The 8396-nt window shown below is 39.8% G+C and overlaps 1 pseudogene; it reads right to left on the bottom strand.

The window, feature by feature from the left end:
* Positions 1–7114: 7114 nt before the first annotated feature.
* Positions 7115–7337, bottom strand: LOC129022026 (anaphase-promoting complex subunit 13-like; annotated as a pseudogene).
* Positions 7338–8396: the final 1059 nt, after the last annotated feature.

The following is an 8396-nucleotide window of genomic DNA, read 5'->3' as shown; positions in this document are numbered from 1 at the left end:
CAGAGCTGTTTCCTGGGCAAGCGGGTGAAATTTCAAATAGAGTAAATGACATGTGCAAAGGTGACTTGGTTCTAAAAAAAACTGGTGGGTTTAGGAAACAATAAGGCTGGAATCAAGGAAATTTAGGAGCCTCTTCAAGTTCCAGGGTAATGAGCTCCTCACTTTTCCCTGTGTTTATCTCAGCTTTCAGGGTAGTAACTGCATTCTTCAGATATTAATTCTCTGAATTACCTCAACCTTAGAATTGGCAATAACCTTGAAACTGCTAATATCTGGTTTTAGCTCAGTGCCCCCGTTGTGCTCTTTCTGCTTTCTAATCTGGTTACAAAAGTTTCCTTTATTAAATCCTCTCTGACAATACTTAGTGTAGATTCTTTTTTCCTAACTAGAGCTTGACAGATCTAGTTTTCCAGGGAAATGATTCTGAGACTCACAGGAAAATCAGAAGGACAGTTTTGAACAAGGAGTAGGTAGGGGGAATAGGAGACTGAAAGAAATGGAAACCAGGACACTAATGGGATTTTGTCCAGGATAGAGTCATAAAGAACCTTAACCAAAGCAGGAGATGGGAGAGAACATTCACTCCGGCCCCAAATGAAGAAGCCATCTTTGATCCTTCTTATTCTCTTCCAACACCCTGCATGTGCTCTCCCTCATCCCCACACATGATTACATTAGCAGGTACTGTCACCTTTCTGTATAGGAATGTTCCAAATCTGACAATGGTTCACCACATCTGCTGCAGCAATTCTAGTCTAAGCCAACACCATTCCTAGGCTTGTTGGCCACAAAAGCTTCCCACTTTCTCCTGTACTCACTCTTGTTTCCCATATAAATCCATTATCCAGACAGCAGCCAGAGTCATTCTTGGAAAAAAAGATAATTCATACCATATTGCTCCCTGCTTAAAACTCTCTGAGTGATTCCCCTGGTAATAGAGATAAAATGGAAGGCTGCCCATGCACTGGCTTTGCCTGCCTCTTTGGAGTCATCCTATACCTCTCTCTTTCTTTGCCATTGTCCTCCATCCCCACTGATTTTCCTGTTGCCTGAACTCACTAAGCCACATCCTCCTCTGAGCATTTTTCCCCCTGCCTAGAACTCTTTCCTGCTCTGTATCCTATGGCTATTTTATTGACACATCTCTTCAGCATGTGTATATTTGGTGTCAATAGGATGCTTTCTTAGTGTTTTAAAGAAGTTAACTTCTGTTTGTTTTCGTCATTCTGGTCTCAGTTCAGACATCATTTATTCAGAACGGCCTGTCTTCTCTTTCTTTTCTGATGTAGATTCCACTTACCTTGTCAGATTCCATTATATCACTGTTTAATTCCCTTCATAGCATATATCTGAATAATCCCATCTCCTTTCCCAATTTCCTTTCTTCCTCCCTTTTCTTTCCTTCTTCCTTTCTTCCTCTTTCCTTCCTTCTTTTTTCCTTTTTTTCTTCCCTGTTCTTGTTTTTTTTTGGTTGTTGTTTTTTTTCCTGGCTTTTCTCACTATCATGTAATCTGCACATAAATACCCCAAGGACAGTGACCTAGTAAAACTCAACAAGCAGTTTCTGAAGGGATGAGTGAACAGTTTGTAGAGACATTTTTGAGGTAGATTCTACAGGCTCTGGCAACTATTTGAGTATAGGATAAAGGAGAAACAGAGGAAAACTTCTAGATATCTTGTTAAGATCAGGCTGTTCATGGTGGTTGATAGATGACAATCCTATCAATCAGATCAGGACTATCTTCAGAGAGTACATTTTGGACAGAAAAAGATGAAATTGATTTTGGACTATTAGAATCTAATATACTCTCCAGGATACCTGGGAGAGGTCCGCTGCAGAGTGAAAATTTGGGTCTAGACCTCAGGGAAGCGGGGAAGGCTGGAGAGAAAAGCATTTATCATCATCATGATAGACAAACATCTATGCAAATCTTTATAACTTAGCAATCTGTTATAGCATGTACATTTATAAATATAAACATTCAATTATAAATATGTTCATAGATATATAGAGATATTTGTATGCAAACATATTTTATAAATACAATTGTAAAAAAGTTTTACATTCCAGGACAACAGAAAGAGAGCATAGGCCAAATGGAAAAAAAAAAAGATAGGTTTTTCTTTTTATTTTAGAGATTTTAGAATCCTTTTAGAACCATATTACTTTGAGGCTAGTTCCAGGATATATTTATGTCAGCATTCTGACATTTGGTATTGTAATAAACAGTTTGCATTTTTGTTACTTTGGTTTTATGTCCATTTCTTGGTGCTTCTGAGAATCTGTAGTTTTAAGTCAGGGACGTTTGAGTGGAATTAGTTCAGCAATCCCACTTGTCTCCTCTGATTTTCCTGCCAAATAAATCTTACCAGATCATATGCAAATTGATTTAAAATCCAAAGTGATACATGTTATATTTGAATGTTCTCATGGTAGAGAAAAAAAGGCTTCCCTCTGTTTTGACCTTGAGTGTTAGAGAAAGAGACATTCTTTATTTCACTGTTTGGAGAGGACATTGGGGTAAAATAACCATAGCTACCCTTAAGTGAGCCATTTTATCACAGGTCTTTAATGCATTTTGGTATTTCTAATGTAACATAGTTTTTTCCTAATAAACTTGTTACAATAAGTTACCACCTGACATGTGTCAACAGTCAGGTGAGAACCCTTCAGCGTGTGTACGTTCAGTGTCAATAGGTTGCATTCTTAATGTTTGAAAGAGGTTAACTTTTTTTTTTAGTACACTACTTTTCTTGAAATAGATTTTTATAACTAATTTATTTGAAAACTCCAATTTTCTACATTGAATTCAGCAAGTGTTTACTTCCTGTATGTTAAACAATGCACTGAGTATAGCAGAAGGTGGAAAGGAAAATGACACCTAGACCCCAGCCTCCTAGACTAAAAATACAAGTGTCTGAGTCACCGCAATACAAGGTATGCTACAAACACATTATAATTACCACACTTACATTATCTCCATCAATATTGGATTTATTCAGCAATCTTAGAAGTATTATTATTCAGAAAAGGAAGGAGGAAGAGAAAAAATAACATTGCAATTAAGAAAACAGGCTGTACATCCAGATTTTCTAAGCTTGGAGTTTGGTGTATTAATCAAAGTATCATCTTTGCTGTACCAAAGATTCCTGAGGTTCCAGAAACTCAGCACAGTGTGATCTCACCCACATGCCACTGTTCAGTGTGAGTGAGGAGGATCTTCTGGCTCTCTCTGCTCAAAGAGGTGTCTCAGAGGTCCAGTCGCTTTTCATGGTATGGCTTTGCCATCTTGGGGCCATTTGCTTCAAGAGAGGGGCGGGGGGAGAAAGAGAGAGTGAATAAAAAACCATGCTTCAGAAAGCAGGGATTAGGCCAGATAAGTGACCTTCCTCACTTCCGGCCACATTTCACTGGCCAGAATCAGTCACGTGATTGATGAAGGGCAGTTGGAAATAAAATCTTCCTGTGGCAACTGGAAGGAAAATTAAACAATTTAGTTAAACATGACATCATCTTTACCATACCTGGCTCTACCATTTATTAACATATAAGATACAAAACTTTCTGTTGAAATTTTCTCATCCATAAAATGGAGATAGTAACAGTACTAACTCTGATCACATAGGATTGTTATGAAGATTAAGTGAGGCAGTATATGTAAGATGCTTAAAAGAGTGCCTGGCACCATATATACCATGGAATACTATGCAGCCATAAAAAAAGATGTGTTCATGTCCTTTGAAAGGACATGGATGAAGCTGGAAACCATCATTCTGAGCAAACTATCGCAAGGACAAAAAACCAGACACCACATGTTCTCACTCATAGGTGGGAATTGAACAATGAGAACACTTGGACACAGGGCAGGGAACAGCACACACCAGGGCCTGTCAGGCGGTGGGGGGATGGGGGAGGGATAGCATTAGGAGAAATACCTAATGTAAATGACGAATTAAGGGGTGCAGCAAACCAACATGGCACATGTATACATATGTAACAAACTTGCAAGTTGACCACATGTACCCTAGAACTTAAAGTATAAAAAAAAAAAAAAAGAGTGCCTGGCACATAGCACTACTCAAGTGAGCTATTCCTACCTTATATATAAATAAAATTACTAGAAAGGAGATATGATGGTCCATAGGATTTCAGAGTAGAATGAGATCATCTTTATGGCGGGGGATACATAGTAGGCATAATGGCCCCTCAAAGATGTCCACATCCTAAATCATGTAGCCCATGAATATGTTATGTGACATGGCAAAAGAGATTTTGCAGACGTGATTAAGGCTATAGGCCATGAGATGAGGAGCTTATGCTGAATTATCTGGGTGGGCTTAATCTAACACAGAACATTCTCAGCTGGAGGCAGATAAGATGCAACAGAGAGGAAGTCAAAGAGAATTGAGGCTTCAGAACAACTGGATTTGATGATAGAGGGTTCAGGGACCTCAGTACTACAACTGGAAGGAAATGAATTCTACCAACTAATCAAAAGAGCTTTAAAGTAGATTTGTCCCCAAGAGACAAGAGCTAGTCTGGGCAACAACTTTCCCATTTGTCTTCTGTGAGATCCCAAGCAGAGGACCAAGCCAAGCCTGCCTGAATTTCTAACTACAAAATTGTGAGATAAATGTGTGTTGTTTTAAGTCACTACATTTCTAGTAATTTGTTATGGCAGCAATAAGACACTAATAAAAGGGAGAATCAATAAAGTCGTCATGATAGAAAAGACACTTGAACAGAGACTTGATTGACAGGCAGGGTTTTCCTACTTAAATGAAGTGGGAGGACATTCCAGATAAAAGAAACAGTGTTGAGCAGAGGAACAGGGAAGGTAGGGTGGGAGTTTGTTAGAGTTGAGTTCCATGTGATACTACGAACTTATGAGCAATGATTAAACATTGGTAGCTTGGGCTGGGCGCAGTGGCTTACGCCTGTAATCCCAGCACTTTGGAAAGCTGAGGCATGTGGATGACGAGGTCAAGAGATCAAGACCATCCTGGCCAACATGGTGAAACCCTGTCTCTACTAAAAATACAAAAGCTAGCTTGGCGTGGTGGCGTATACCTGTAGTCCCAGCTACTCGGGAAGCTGAGGCAGGAGAATTGCTTGAACACAGGAGGCGGAGGTTGCAGTGAGCCGAGATCGTGCCACTGCACTCCAGTCTGGTGACACAGCAAGACTCTGTCTCAAAAAAAAAAAAAAAAAAAAAAAAAAAATTGGTAGCTTGGAGTTACGGTATGGAAGCCTTTAAATTCCAGGCCAAGGAGTCTTTCCTAAATTCCACAGCAAATGAGGAACCATTGCTGGATTTTGATTGGAGAAGTGGTGTGATCAGAGACATGCATTAGGAGGTTGTCTGACAGTACACTAGATGGAAGGGGCACAATGACTAGGAGAATTGCTTATGCCATAAGGAGTGAACCAAGATAGTAGCTTTGGGAATGGAAAGGTGGGCACTTATGAGAGACTGTCACTCAAGAGAGACTGTCTGAGGTTTAGTTCTCTAGAAGCGGGCCCTAAGGTGAGGCTACATGGGCAAGTAATTATCAGAGCATTGCTCCCAGAAGTCAGTAAGGTTGTGGAGCAAGCAGGACACGGAAGGAGGAGAGGCCAAGCAAGACTGTGCTTTCAGGGCAAGTGCCAGCCTTAGCTTGGTCACACGAGGAGCTCTGCAGCACAAATTACAGTTCAGAGTTTGTTTGTTTGGAGAAGAGATTTCAATTATTCAGTGTTTTTAGTTTTTAAATAAAGGATACAGAAATATAAGCCATGGCTTCTTCCCAGAGTTTACAATCTGGATAGAGAACATGAAAGACACTGATTAACAGAGGCAAGTAATTTTAGGAAATAAATATACACAGATGTGTTTTGCAAAATACAGGTTCTTATACAAATATATAAGTAAATACTGATTGCATGGTGGTTTGTTTTTATCTGAAAGGGCTTTGAGAAAATAAGAAGTGCCATTAATGGATAAAACTAGCAGTCTACCTAGCCAGACATGCTTTCCAGCAGCACCAATGGACATTGTAGGGAGAACAGGGGTAACTGTCAGATAATTTTTTAATTCACAGATTTATCCCAAGTTTGAAAATACCACGAAGAATCCTAGGAATGCCAGTAATCAGTGAATGGGATATCTACATATCCATAACATCTATAGGCTAAACCCACTCAGAATGCTTTTTGCTGAGGGCTTATGTTTTTTAATAAGCCCTCCTGGTGGTTCTGCTGCAGGTTCAAGCCTGAGAAGTACCAAATTTAAATGAGATGGCATTTAAGATGCAGCATACTGTAATGATTAGGGACACAGGCTTTGGAGCCAGACTACTTGGCCCATGGGCAAGTTCTATACTATGAAATGTTCATAACACTCTAACACTCCTATGTCTGGCTTCTGGCTTCCTCTTTTTTTTTTTTTTTTTTTTTTTTTGACAGAGTCTTGCTCTGTCACCCAGGCTGGAGTGCAGTGGCGTGATCTCTGTTCACTGCAACTTCCACCTCCCGGGTTCAAGCAATTCTCATGCCTTAGCCTCCCAAGTAGCTGGGATTACAGGCACCTCCCCCCACCCCCACCATGCCTGGCTAATTTTTTTGTATTTTTATTAGAGACAGGGTTTTGTCATATTGGCCAGGCTGGTCTCGAACTCTTGACCTCAGGTGATCCACCCTCCTTGGCCTCCCAAAGTGCTGGGATTATAGGCGTAAGCCACCATGCCCAGCTCTGGCTTCCTCTTTTTTTTGCCTTTCCATCTCATACCTTCAATCATTTGTGTCACAGGACACATATAAGTACTTGGGAGGAGATAAATTTTGACAGTAAAGCAAAATCAGAGTTAAAGGCAAATGTTTAACCAATCGTATCCAATTACAAGCTACTCAGTGAAGAGTTTTAGATTTATAGAGCCAAATATTCTGCATTCCTGAGAAATCTCAGCTTTTCATTCTGTAAATATTTTCATGTTGCTCGTAGTGGCCACAAATTAAATAAGTATACATTTTTTAGTGTTGATTTATTACTCAAAGATTTAAATTAGGAGATGGAAATAGAACATTTTGTATCTATATATTTTTTTAAAAATCTGTGCATGAGAAAGGAGCCAAGTGTCAGTTTCCAGTGAGAGGAATGTTCTCATGGAGGTGCTGTAAGGTTAAGTCTGTCCACTTCATTTCTTGTTCTTTGCAGATTCTGTGTGCCAGCATTGTCTTGTTCCGGTTTAGGAAGCTCATTCAGTGGAAATGCAACGTCCTCCTATGGCAGCCTGTCTTCTCACCAAGCATTGCCAATGAAATCCAAGATTTTTCCATCTCTTTGTACCTTACTGTTCATTTTCCTGGAGCTTTAACCTTGTCAGATCTGCACTTGCTGCACCACTGCACCAGCTTCCTCTGGACCATACCCTCAGCATCACATGACTCACACACTCTTCTCCCAGATCCTTGCATGTAGGTGAACTCATTTGCTCACATGGAGGGAAAATCTGGAAAAGACCTCGTTTATTTTCTTCTTTTCTTTTTTCTTTTATTCATTTATTTATTTATTTATTTTTTTGAGGCAGAGTCTCGCTCTGTCACCCAGGCTGGAGTGCAATGGTACGATCTCAGCTCACTGCAACCTCCACCTTCCAGGTTCATGCCATGTTTCATTAAATAGAGATAGGATTATAGAAAGAATTCAAAAAATTCTTGAGTGGGGAAGTTCAATAATTGAAATGAAATATTGACTGGAGAGGCTCAACAGCAAATTTGACCTGGCAGAAGAATCAGTGAACATGAAAATTGGCCAATTGAGATTATCCAGGTTGAGAAAAACAGTTTGGCATTTCCTCAAAACTCAAGCATAGACTTATTATACGACATAACAATTCTACTCCTAGGTATAAACCCAAGTGAATTGAAAACGTATATCCACATGAAAATTTGTACATGTTTATTGCACCACCAAAAGTGGAAACAACCCAAATGTCCATCAATTTATAAATTGACTTTTTAAATGTTATATATCCACACAATGGAATATTATTCAACTATAAAAAAAATTAATGACACTGCCACTATATGGATCAACCATATGCTTAAAAGCACTGTGCCGGCTGGGCGTCGTGGCTCACGCCTGTAATCCCAGCACTTTGGGAGGCCAAGGTGGGCAGATCATGAGGTCAGGAGATCGAGACTATCCTGGCTAACATGGTGAAACCCCGTCTCTACTAAAAATACAAAGAATTAGCCAGGCATGGTGGCAGGCACCTATAGTCCCAGCTACTCGGGAGGTATAAGCCACCATGCCCAGCCCTGCCTTCCTCTTTTTTTTTTTTTTTTTTTTTTTTGCCTTTCCATCTCATATCTTCAATCATTTGTGTCACAGGACACATATAAGTACTTGGGAGGA

This window comes from Pongo pygmaeus, chromosome 21, assembly GCF_028885625.2.
Source record: "Pongo pygmaeus isolate AG05252 chromosome 21, NHGRI_mPonPyg2-v2.0_pri, whole genome shotgun sequence".
NCBI lineage: Eukaryota > Metazoa > Chordata > Mammalia > Primates > Hominidae > Pongo > Pongo pygmaeus.
Note: the sequence above shows the minus strand (reverse complement) of the source record. Positions and strands in the feature narration are given on the sequence as shown.